The sequence below is a fragment of the Ictidomys tridecemlineatus genome, chromosome X (genome assembly GCF_052094955.1).
Source record: "Ictidomys tridecemlineatus isolate mIctTri1 chromosome X, mIctTri1.hap1, whole genome shotgun sequence".
NCBI lineage: Eukaryota > Metazoa > Chordata > Mammalia > Rodentia > Sciuridae > Ictidomys > Ictidomys tridecemlineatus.
The window spans coordinates 9,858,398-9,872,286 of NC_135493.1; the positions used below are offsets into that span (position 1 = coordinate 9,858,398).

At 35.8% G+C, this 13,889-nt stretch overlaps 1 non-coding gene across 1 annotated transcript; it reads left to right on the top strand.

Annotated features, from left to right (window-relative positions):
• Positions 1-13,394: 13,394 nt before the first annotated feature.
• Positions 13,395-13,501, top strand: LOC120890971 (U6 spliceosomal RNA). Its single transcript, XR_005735434.2, has one exon. It is a non-coding gene; the product is annotated as a U6 spliceosomal RNA (small nuclear RNA).
• Positions 13,502-13,889: the final 388 nt, after the last annotated feature.

Consider the following 13,889-nt stretch of genomic DNA (forward strand, 5'->3'; position numbering starts at 1 on the left):
AAGACCAGAAAGAAAAGGAGAGAAAATATCAGAAAAAAAAAATATTTGAAATTATAATGACTAAGAATTTTCCAAATTTAAGAAAGACACAAAATCACATGCTCAAGAAGCTTTGAGAACATCAAGGTGGGTAAATATTAAGAAATACAAGCCTAGACATACCTGTAAAGTTTAAAAAAAATATAAAGAGAAAAACTTGAGAGAAGTTCTTAGGGAAGAGAAAGACACAACCACTTATCAAAAGAGGAACAAGGACAAGAATTGATGAAACTTTTCCATGCAAACAAGAGTGAAGTGAACTTTTTTAAGTATTAAAAGGAAAACCACAACTCATAATTCTGTATTATTATCTTTCAAAATTGAAGGACAAATAATGTGATCAATTAATCAAGATGTTAAAAGTGAATTTTAAAATACACAAAAGAATTTATACAGTTTGAAGAAATAGGCAAATATGCAATCATAAATGAAAATATCAACAAACTAATCTCAATAATATGTGGAATGAACAAACAAATTTATGAAAGAAACAGAATACTGAAAGAATATTTTTAAATCATATTTACCCAATTAACAGTTTAGAACACTACCTGTTTTGTTAAGCTTTTTGGTTGTTGTGACAAAAACACCTAATAAGAACAACTTAGAGAAGGAAAAGTATATTTGGGGCTCACAGATTCAGAGGTCTCAGTCATGAGAGAGCTTTCCTCTCTATGACAAAATATAAATCCTAAAGGCACATCCCCAATGACCTACCTTTTCCAGCCACACCCTACCTGTCTATAGTTACCACTAAGTTAATGCCTGTTACTGGATTAATGAACTCATTATTTAAGTTTCTCATAACCCAATTATCGCACCTTTAACCTTTCTTTCATTGATTCATACATAAGCTTTGGGGGGACATCATATATCTGAACCATTCCATTCCATTCCTGGCAAAAACTCATTTCCATTTCACATTGAAAAACTCATTTAGTTTATTTTAAGAGTCCCCATAGTCTCAACAATTTCAGGATTGCCCAAAAGTCCAAGTCTGAAGTCTCTTCTGGGACTCAAGGCAAACTCTCAGTGTGAGACACTGTAAAAATCAAAACCAAGTTACATATATCCAATATATAATGACACAGTGTAAATATTTCTAGGCAGAGAAATAGGGGCATAGAAAGATGGGATGTGACCAAAGCAAGACTGAAATCCAGATAGCCAAACCAATCCTGTAGTTCATTCTGGCATTGGGAGCACATGACATCATAATCTTCTCTTTAAAGGGTTTGTGTAGCCTCACCCCTATGGCTTTGTTGGTTTCAGCCCACCTTGTGTCTCTGTTGGCTTATTTCTGCTCAATTCCTGTAGCTTACCTTGGCAGATGTTCTACAGTACTGGCCTTTCTTAAGCTTGAGGGTCTCCACTGAAGCTTCATCTTCTTTCTCATATCTGCACTCATCAACCTCTCAGGAGCAGCCTTCAAGGAGTCTGACTCTGCTGAACTTTGCCTAGCCTTCTAAACATTCTTTTAAATATCAGTGAAAGCCTCCATGATCCCATAACTACAGTATACTGCATTTCTACAGAACCAGCAGCACGTGATTGACACCAAGTTCTGCCCCCATCTTGAGCAGTAATCAAGCCTCCAAGAACCCTGACTTCTACAGCCTCTGAGTGCAAGGTGGAGCAAGTTCTTGCCTCCCCTATGCAAGTTGGGTGCCCCCAAGGGCTCTTTTTAAAGGAACTGTTTTCTTTTTCACCCTTGAGCCTGAAATGGGTGTGGTCTTGCCAAATTCTGAGATGCTGTCAAGCCATCTTTCCTATTGTTTCTGGGTAAAGTACTTCACAACATCTCTTTAGTGGCTGTATTCTTTGTAATTACCACAACTTTCTTAATCCTACTTTTGCTTACAGTTTTATGGTCAAAAATACAAGTTTTCCAATCTTTCTTCTTTGCTATCTGCTGCTGATTATCACAATAAAGTTGGCTAAAAGCTACCAGCAATATCCATGCCACCACCTGAGGTTGTATTGCCCTGAAATTTTTTACACCTGATTAATTAGCCCTACTTTCAAGTTCATTCTCACAGAAAGTCTTAGGATATGGGTAATATCCAGACAACTTCTTAGCCAGAACATAATGTGCCCTTAGTCTAATTTTTAATAGTCCTCCTTTTCCTCTGAAGCCTCATGGGCCATACTGTTATTGTCCACAGACCTATTGACATTCTGGTCTTCTGAGACCAGAATTACATACTAAGCTCTGCTTATAACAATCTAAAGTTTTTTTTGTTGTTGTTGTCTTTAGCTTTTATCCCTAAACTTTACACATTTTCTTCTATAAACTCCAAAAAGCTCTTAAAGCTACTGAACCAATGGTCAGGTTAGTCACAGAAACAACCCCACTTCTTGGTACCAATTTCTGTTTTAATCAGTTTTATTTCATTTTGCTTTGTTTTACTGTTGTGGACAAAAGCTGTAACAAGAACAATTAGAAGAGGAAAAAATTGGGGGGAGGGGTTGTTGGGTACAGAGCAGGCTGAACTGTATTGTCTGCAGGACAGGCTGAACAGATGTTGGCTGCAAGATAGCCCACGCACTCAAACCCCTCTCTATCTGGTCCTTTATCACCTGTTTGTGTCAAGTCCAGCTCAAGGCTGAGCACTCAACCCCCCTTGGGCCAACAAGGCAGCTTGCAGACCCAGAGGCCCCATTAGATTTGGGCTATAAAAACTCCCTCCTGCCAGGCTCCCCTCTCTCTTGCTCTCTTTCTCTTGCTCTTTCTCTCTTGCTCTCTCTCTCGCTCTTGCTCTTTATCTTTCTTGCGTGCGCTCTCTGTCTCTCTCTTGCTCTTGCTCTCTCCCTGTTCATCTCTTCTCTTTTCTCTCTCTTTCCTTCCTTCTTTTCTCTTTGTTGCACTGCTGCAATAAAGATCTTTTGGTTGCTCCGAGTGTTGTGGTCACTTTCCTTTCAGGGGTTATCATAGTTTCAGAGGGCTCAGTCCACAGATGGCTGACTCCATTCTTCAGGGTACAAGGTGAGGCTAAACATCTTGGTGGAAGAGTGTGGCAGAAAATAGCACCCCAGGACATGGAATTAAGAAAGAGAGAGAGAGAGAGAGAGAGAGAGAGAGAGAGAGAGAGAGAGAGTGTTAGAGAGTTAGTGCTCCTCACCATAACAAAGTATAAACCCCAAAGGGGCCATAAAACAGATGTCAGTAAATTTTAAAATATTGAAAGCACAAAAAGTGTATATCTTGGCTATAATTAAATTATAAATTAATAACAGAATAAATATCAAGAAATCACTCCATGTTGGGAGATTTAAAATACTTCTATATAATTAATATATCAAAAAAGGAACCAAAAGATACAATAGAGAATATTTTGGACTGAATGAAAAAAAATACAACATACCAATATGTAAGAGAAACTTTACAACACTAAACAAAGCTATTAAGAACAAAAGTTTTAATTTAGTGATATCAGCTTCCTCAATAAGGAATTAATCTTGAAGACTAAAGTGCACTCAAACTAAGAAGGAAGAAAAAGATAAATATGAGATAAACAATTGGTCAGTCTGGAGTGAGTATATATAAATTTTACTCCTCTGGTCACTTTCCTGCCAGATTGAACTTTAGAAAAATAAAAAAGTCAAAAGCAGGGGGAGGGAGGACAGGAGGGACAAAACAAGAACTGGGGACTGAAATGAAGCAAGATTATGTTCCATGCATGGATGATTATATCAAAATGAACCCTAATATAATGCATAACTATAATGCACTAATAAAAACATTTTGAAATAGAAAACATTAAAAATACAGGGTTTTCTTATATAAATAAAATGGATTCTCTTATTTTAAACAATATGCCAGAATCTCATAATCTTTTTCCATGTTTGATTTATATTCAACCTATGATTTTATTTTACAGGTTTTTGTTTGTGCTGTTTCCAAGGGTTTTAATTATATACTTTTTTGAAAAATAAGAAATTTACTTCATTATTATATATTCTATTTTCTCATTCATACTATTCTTGTCACATAGGGAGTTTTTGTTTGTTTACTTGTTTATCCCTAGATATATTCCTTTTGGAGCTCTCTGAAGTATCTCTTTGATTCAAACTAGACCAATATTCCTTAAGCCTACTATGATTACCACACTCAAATACAGGTGCACATACACATATACACATAGAGTTCTTTCTTGTTTGGTTTTAATTTCTAGTGTTGCATTGTAGTTTGAAAGTAAGTTCTATGAATTTAGACTTTTTGAAATTATGAAGGTATTTTTTAGTTCAAAAACATGATTAATTTTTAAAAGTCCCATAAGCATATGTGAAAATGAACAGTTTTTGATCGTGGTGTAAGTGCAGTATCTCTATTAAATCTCTCTTGTTTATGCTTATCTAAATATTTTATATAATTATTGATCATTTCCTATTTGTTTTTTGTTAATGTCTTTCAATATGGTTGTGATTCTTATAAAATTCTTGGTTTCCAAAGATTTTCCCTTATGGATTTTTCTCAGATAGTGTTCTGAGAATGATAATACTGCCTTATAATTTCACAACTGCTGTGCTTTCAAATAATTTTCATAATATGTATTTCAGCATTCTGTTATTTTTATCCTTTCTATATCATTTAAATTGGATTTTTCCTTATGTACAGTTCATTTAATTACAACTGTTTGTAAAATAGTAAATTCTACCCATTAACATTCATCATAATCACCAATATGTATAATTCTATTTCTAGCATTTTATTTTATTTTATATTGAAACAGCTTTTTCTTGAATTTTTATACGTTTTACATTTTTGCTGAATGTCATATTTTTGTATTATTTTGTTCCCTTCTAGAAATTTTAGACAGGTATTACATAGTAATTCTATACCCTAAAAGCTAAAAAAGAAAAGAATGAATTTTAGCAACAAAATAAAGACTTGAGACCCTTGACATGTTTTTTTTCCTTTCCTAATTTCTTTTTTTAGTTTCATAGATTTAAAATTTGAGTTATGTGTTACTATTTCCTATAGTTTCAATTTATTTTCTATTATAATAAATTATTCTTAATATTTTCATTATAATATACATTTTATAAGCAATAATTATAAAATTTAAGTATGTTTTTTGCTACCATTTGTCTTTGTATATTTAATTATTCCCCAAATTGAGTTCTTTTTTAGTTTTTATTAAGCTGAATTGCTACTTTCATAAATATATTTGTGTTTATTCTCTAAATCCTTACATATAAAAAATACCTTTCTTCATTCTTTATATATGAGGGATATATGTGAATATAAGTTTGCAAAATCAGAGTCTTTTCTTCTTGTAACATGTGTTATGGATGAGGTATGCCCCAAAAGCTCTTGTGTTAATACAGAAATATTCATAGTTTAAATAATTAGATTATAAAACTATAGCTTCATTAGTGGATTAATAAATTTTATGGATTAATAATCAAACTATTGTACTGGGTGGTAATATTAGGCAGGTGGGGTGTGGTTGGTTATGGGGGAGGTAGTACAGAGCAGGACAAGGGGATGCCCTTTGAGATTATATCTTATTCCCCTGGTGTCTCTCTCTCTCTCTCTCTCTCTCTCTCTCTCTCTCTCTCTCTCTCTCTCTCTCTCTCTCTCTCTCTCCTTCCTCACTGCCATGAATGGAGTAGCTTTCCTCTGCCATGTTCTAAAATGATGTTCTGCCTCACCTTTAGCCCAGAGAATGGAGTCAGCTGACCATGGACTGAAACCTCTAAAACTGTGAACCACAATAATCTCTCCCTCCTCTAAGTTGTTCTTGTCAAGTATTTTCATCACAATGATGAAAAGTTGACCAGTAAAATAAGTAAATAAAATTGTACTCTTTTGCCCAGCATGATGGTAAATGCATATAATCATAGCAACTCAGGAGGTTGAGGCAGGGGATCACGGGTTCAAAGATCAGCCTCGGTCAGCCTCAGCAGCTCAGTGAGACCCTTTCTCAAAAAATAAAAAGCTTTGGGGATGTAGCTCCATAGTAGACCCCTCCTACAGTTTCATTCCCTAGTACAAAAAAAAAATGTTTCTTTTTTTTTACTCTTATGTCTTCCACTATGTGCCAGAAAGTGTTCCTAGTGTTTGAGATATAGTAGTTTACAAGGGAGAAAAGATGCTGGTCCTCATGTGGCTTATTATAAAACCCACAGGGTAAAGACAGTGAATTTAGGGAAGCCTTTGTATCAGGAACAAAAGCAAGTCTACGAAGCAGTCACATAAAGTCACAGAGTCCTGGGATTAGAAAACAGGAATGTGACCTCTGAAGAATGCATATGTACAAAGGAGGCCTAACCATGAGCTATAAATAGCAATCTATTGTAGACAGACAGTAACAAGGATGTCTAGAATTAGGCAGACACAGGACTGCAGGGCTGAGTTGCCACAGATATACTTCTAGAATGACTGGGTGAGGATGAAACAGAAACCTACTCCATAACCGTAAATCCTATGAGGTTGTAGGAAAGGAACTAGTCAGGAACATACAAATGAGGAGATAAACCATGGATCCAATTAGTAAATCTGAGGTATAAGAGGAGAGTTTCATTACTAGGGCGAACAGGCAGGGTCAAAGAGTTCTAGTACTAGTATACAGGAAAGTATCCTGATGAGAATATAAATGTACTAAGAAAGTCAGCCTCAGAAATAAGGTAATATGATGATGCAATTTTCTGCTGCTCCAGAAGTTCAGACTTATGTAGATTTAATTAGAAAGCATTTTGTAAGTTTTGCTTCCTTTCTCCAGAATATATGTGATTACAGTTCATGTACAAAGGATTCCCACATGCACTTAGTTTGAGCCTCCTCAATGTGGAATGTTATCCTCCATAATGAGAAACATAGAGTGAAGAAAACAGGATTGCTCTTAGAGTGTGAGACTCTGAGACAAAATTAAATAAAAAATCAGAACACATAGAATCAAAGAAGAAATTTTAAGTGAATAAATTTAAAGTGAATCTGGCTCCCAGATCCTTAGATTTGACTAAAAATATTAACACATATACAAACAAAATAGTTTCCACCAAAAAAAGTATGGAAAACAGACAACCTCTGATGCTGAATCTGAAGACCACACACTGAATTTGGGTAAATTAGTTATTTCTCTCACTGAGGCTTCTCTTGGCAAGACTGAAATATCAGATGGTGCTTTCTATAAAAATACACCACATACACACACACATACACACACACACACACACACACACACACACAATTCCTGGCACAGAAGCAATTTATCAACAATGGATCACAAAGGTTAGTTTTAAACTTTCACATTGGATTGTTATTTGCCAAGGCTGTCATCTATAACTTTCTTAACTTTTGTGATGTTAGATATTCAGAATAAGAGTATTGGGGCTTTAGAGATAAAATGAGTTAAGTGAAGATATAATTTAACACCCTTTAGAATCATTGTCTGAGGCTTGCAGTTCATAGGTGTCCTTTAATTAAACTCTGCTTGCTCCATTTGGCTATTTAAATTACACAGAATATGATGTTCTGTCAAATGCTCTTAAGGATAATGTAGAAATTCCCTCACTAATTTGCATCTTTCATTCAACATTTCTGTTCTGCTAACACAATGGGGATGCCAGAGAAAGGGATTCTTTTCTTGTGGCATTCTTAGCAATGTGAAGGGTGAAATGCATGCAAGTCATGAACAGAAAATAAATTGTAAGGAATGTTACTGTGAAGACACACAGCACCCTTATTTCTTGTAACCCATAATATTTTAGAAACCTAGAGTTTGCTTAAACAGATTTGAGTGCTTTCTAAACCTGAAACCCCTCATACAAAGACAGCTCTCATTGCTGTTCTGGAGGGTACATGTGAAATCATCAGAAGAGGGGTGTTACTAGTCAGTTGTGAGAGACTACAGGCACTTAGCTTACCTCCAAGGGTCCTTGATACACTTCATGGCTCCAAACACATGACCTAGCAAACTAGAAGATGGTTAAGTGGGAAGAGGTGAAATCCAGGCCATGCAAATGTGGTAATTAAGGAAGCGAAATAAGATCTTGCACTGAAAAACACTGAAGAAGCCACAGCCTCCCTGCTGAAGTGAGATGTGTGTTCAATTTGAGGAAAAAAATAACTTCAGCTCAAGGTTTTATGAAGCCCCTCTTTACTCACAAATGCCAATATGTTTTTATAATTTTACCCCATTTTCCATTTTATTTCTCCTTTCTATTTCTTCTCTTCCTCATCTTTGGCATTTTCCTTTCTACAACTTTATTGTTTCTCCTCTTCTCTGAGTCAGCTTTGACACTGACCTAAAGCACCAAACAATTTAGCCAAATTGCGAGTAGTCCAATAAAAGTAGTCCCTTGATGCAGTCTGGCTGGGCACAAGATCACGAGCCACTCACAGCTTTGTAGATTCAAACAGCAATTCTTTATTCCCGAACTCACACCGCACTCTACAAACATGTTCTGGGGAAATCCAGGTTCTGCCGCACAATTCACATCCCAAATACTTTCTGAATTCCACAGAACTCAACAGGAACTCAGGCAGCAGGATACGCCCTATTCCCAGCAGGAATAACCTTCAACCTGGAACTGCCCTAAACCCAGATTGTCTTAAACCGGGAACGCCCTAAACCCAAATTGTCTTAAATCGGGAACACCCTAAACCCAAGGAGCGGGATACTTCCTAAAACCTGCAGGATACACCCTAAACCTGGATCCACCCTGGTCCTTGAGCAGGGTCACCTTTCTCAAACACACATGCAAGGTCACAGCGAATTTCCAAGGCAAGTCCATTTAACATGGGGTACGCTGGCAAGGAAATTTCAATGTGTCATTCCTACTTGGCAATGGCCCTCAGCAGTCCTTGACCTCAGAAATTCAGAATGACCATCAGTACACATATTGTGTATGACTAAACATGTTATGAGAAAACATTGAAGATGTGTTTCCTGAATCTTCTAGAAAAACTTGACTACTCCATGTCCAGAGCCATGCCTCCTCATACAAACACAGGTTCTTTGTCAGATAAGAACCAAGCATTCCTAATTTCTGAAATAGCGTCATTACTAGTGCCAAGATGTCCATGGATAATCTGGTGAAATAGCCTGAGATTCCTGAATCTGCTGAGTTCTCCTGTTCTTATTTTCAAACATTATTTCCCCAAGGATAACCTTGGACAATTTTTTTCTCTGGACCTTAATTTTCTTATGTAAATTAAGGGAATTGTCATGGAAACAAAGTAATTTTCAATTCCCTTGGCAATTACCACTAATTGGAAGTGGTTTTTCAAGTCACTGTGTTCAGAAAGATTCTAAATATACTGGTTCATTCTGGTTCAATGTTGTCACTGGACTTGGTCATAATTGCACTGTATCATAACAGCTAAGAGCAGGGATTAAAAACACTGGATATGGAGTCAACTCTTGCACTTACCGATTACATACCATTAGCATATTACTTAATATCTCTAAGCCTCAATTCCTTTACCTGTAAAAGAAGAAGAATAATGCCTACCTTATAGAATTGCTATAAGAAATGGATTAGATAATTCATATAACATTAATAGTAGATTAGCTTTATAGTGTAAACACATAATATGTATGGTAAATTATCTTCATGGTTGTCAGCTCACTTTTAAGCCCACAGAAATAAATAGCAAAATATTTGCCATAGGCAGAGGATCAGAGAGTGATACTTTACCAGTACCATACCTAGACTGGTTATTTTCTAAGGTGTGCTACAACTCTTGAGTTATGTTTTAGTAGATACCAAAACAATATAGATTATGTGATCCAGAAAGCTAGACGAAATTTATGGTAAAAATAAGTGAAACATTGACAGCTTCCCTTAGTTGGCTGTATCAATTCAGTTTGTTATCCTACAAGAAAAAGTTTCAACCAGGAGAGGAACAACAGGGAATTACATTAAACTAGTGTATTTGTAATCAATTTATTATATTTTCTTTCTTGTCTAATAAATCTAGTATTTTTGAAGTTTTAGTGAAGTTATTAATTCCACTCAAACAATTCCAATTCTTCTATAGATTATCATAGTCACTTGAGATATAAATTCATATAAATGTGGTATTTGGACCTACACAGCACAGAATCTGAACACACATTCTAGTGTAATTATTGAGTTTTTCTGCTTGACTTCATATATATAACACATTGGTCATTTATTCTCTATGGTATAAGAGCAATGACCTGTAGCCAGTTCACCTCTCTAAGGTGGGTACATGGACAATTGTACTCCCAAGTTACCATGGAGTAAGGTGGGGCAATTTGATCAAATTTGTTCAATTAAACATGAGTGGAAACAATTTATATAACTTCTCCTCTAAGGTAATTAAGATTAGAAAACAATATCTGTTTTGTCTTTCCTTCCCTGACATTGGCATTCTGAAAGCTCCCAGTTGAAATAGTGGCATTGCAAGATGGCAGAACATCCACCGAACTGTCAACCTCCCACAAATCCCCCATCTCATTGACTTTGTATAAGGCATGTAGAATGAGCAAATTATAACCCATGGTTGTGTTAAATGATGAAGATTTTTTATATTGTTACTGAAGCTTAGTGCAGAATACACTTACCAATTTTTTTTTGGAATGGTCTCCAACTGTAAGAGATCGTTCTCCCCTATGCATATTAGCTTCCTTCTCTCTCACTTTTTTTTTTTTTGGTACTGAACCCAGGGGCACTTAACCAATGAGCCACATCCCCAGTCCTTTTTGTATTTTATTTAGAGACAGGATGTAGTTATGTTGCTTAGGTCCTCGCTAAATTGCTGAGGCTGACTTTGAACTCAATCCTCAGCCTCCTGAGCTGCTGGGATTATAGCCAGCCTTTCTTTTTCTAAGGTGAGAATGCCTCTCTTAAACCAAGACCCACAACTCTTAGAGATGGCAGACAACTAAGTAAAGGGAGTAGAGGGGAGAAACTCTGCCTTGCAACCATACCTCTGGCTCTTAGAAAAAGGGTGCTTTTCTATGGCTCTCTCCCATTATGCAATGGCATGTGTGCTCAGATCTATCATACTCCTTTTTACACTTGGGAGAACCTGCACCTCCCTTGAGAAGCAGAAACTCAACCCTTCAGACCAGGGCACTTGACACCCTTAAACGCTCTACCTGGATAGGATGCAAGAGAAGGAGAATGCTCAGCTGGGTAGCATTTCCTGGGGTCCCCAGTGCTGAGACCAGGGATCAGGGTCAATTTTTCCTTTGGTAACAGGGACTGAACCCAGGGGTGCTTAGCCAATGAGCCACATCTCCAACTCTCTTTTCTCTTTCATCTAGACACAAGGTCTGACTGAGTTGCTTACAGCCTCGCCAAGTTGCAAGGCTGGCTTTGAAATCCCAATCTTCCTCCCTCAGCCTCCTAAACTGCTGGGATTAAAAGCATCTGCCACTGCTCCCAGCATCCTTCTCTTCTTCTTTTTTTTTTTTTAAAGAGAGAGTGAGAGAGAGAGAGAGAGAGAGAATTTTTAATATTTATTTTTCAGTTCTCGGCGGACACAACATCTTTGTTGGTATGTGGTGCTGAGAATCAAACCCGGGCCACACGCATGCCAGGCTAGCGCGCTACCGCTTGAGCCACATCCCCAACCCCCTTCTCTTCTTTTAACCAAATATTTTGGATAGAAAAGCATTAAAATATTATTTATGAAAGATAAGACATAGACATAGACCAAGAAAATTTTAGTAAGATAACCAATTTTTTCTCCATGCTATAGATGTTTTATATGCAGAAATGCTTTTACATAATTTTGCAGCTTGTCTGCTAATATTAGTAAATTGTATGAATTATTTTCAGCATATTTAATACTTAAATGGGCACATTTTGTTTTATTATGCATAAAGCCAATTCTTCAAACACTTTCTAAAGAAAACATGCTATTTTACTCACTTTTAGAGTGGAGCTATACCTATGTTGATAACACAGGGGTTAATTATTAGAAGTTGACTTAGGGATATAACACAATGTCTTAAATCTATAGATCCTAACCAAATCCAAATTTATTTAGCATATTAATGTGCATAATATCCATATTACATAGTGTGCATCATATTACTATGCATTTCAATAATTCAGTCCCCAGTATTCATAAAGTAGTACAAGTATTCATTCATAATTAGAACATTTCTGAGTACTTAGAACCTTCAATCACACTTTTGCAAATCAGGGACATAAATGTGTGAATAATTTGCACATGCTAAATAAATTTAGAAATATATGGGTTTTCTATATGCTAAAAAGTGAAATGATAAAATTTTTAAATGTTTACATTTACCTTGATTTTGCATAAGCTTAGAATTTCAATATATAAAATTTTGTTGTTTTCTTTTATATTTATTTATTTCAGACATTAGGTGAAATATATTGACATAAAATCAACCTTCAGATGGAAATTGAAGCATTCAATAATACACTTATGTATTTTGCTTCTCAGTACCACCACATAATTGATTATTCAGAGACAACTATGAAATTGGTAACATCCTAAACTTTCATATTCAACTCATGAACCTTACAATAAATATAGTTGTGTATATGTGACAAGAAGTTAGAAAACAATTCTAAGTCAAGCTTCTACCTTTATTAAAACTGTTTTTGCTTTTTATCAAAGTAAATTATTAGTTAACAGGTTTACAGTTTGCCTGGTACCTGCCCCCTCATAAAATGTGTTATCAGCCCTGAATCCAATAATTTCCAAACTTCACATGGCTCTTCATTAACAACTTATGAAATATCCAAGTACCTCATCACACCATCCAAATTCTTCTCAGGCTGTATGGTTGACTATCCCTTCAGGCTCAACTACTATTCTGTCCCCGTTGAATATCCCATGGGAGGTTTATCAAAGAGTAAGCCACAACCTTATTCTACAAAACTCAGCTTAGATGTCAGCTCCTAAGAGAAGCTTTATATGAATTCCCTTTTCTCTTCTGTGTTCCAGTTCCTAAAAGCAATCCTGGATTTGATTGTATGAGGCAGTGAGTAGTGAGTGGGATTGGGTCCTACTTACCATTTGGTAGCTGTAGCTTGAAACCCCACAGCCAAAAGTATGCTCTTGCCAGATGATACCAGATGCTGAGAACTAATTCTGTGCATTTCTTCCCCAACACTGAATACAGTGATAGCACTTTGATGGTTACCTTGATGGTTTAAAATCAGCCATAGTGGCTGAAAATGTTACACAAATCGGTAAAGGGTACAAATATTTTTTTTCAAAGAGGTAGTTTTGTCCATTTACTATCACACCATTACAGAATGTTTGTCTGCCTTGGAAAAGTGGCCAATTGTGAAAAAAACACCATTAATTTAAGCAAATGAGTCCACTGAAATACATTAAGATTTGAAAAAAAACAATTCTTTTCTTCATTGAAATATGATATATGATGCTTGTGCTTGTTTTGGCAGCACATATACTAAAACTTGAACGACATAGGGAAGATTAGAATGGTCCCCACACAAGGATGAGATGAAAATGCATGAAAAAGGAAATATGATGCTTTCCCTTTCACAATTTCATGAATGGTTTTAGGAGGATGTAAAGTTTTTGTCAGTAATAATTGCCTAAAAATTTGAGTAACTGATGACTCTATGCATACCAACTATGGTAATTTTGAAAATTTAGTCATCCTAGTAACTGTATCAGAATAGTTGTATAGAAATTCCATAAATGTTAGCATGCATTTTGGTGAGGAAAAGTTTTTAAAACAAATGGGAAAGTACATTCATTTAATCCTACCAAGACTCAATCTGTCTATATATAGCCAGCTATTTTTTTAAATGTGCTCCACATAAATGTTTCAGTCCAATAGGTCTACCCAATAGCCATTTGTACAGATCTTGAAATGCCCATATTTTTGGTTGTGCTATATGAAAATAACAGACAA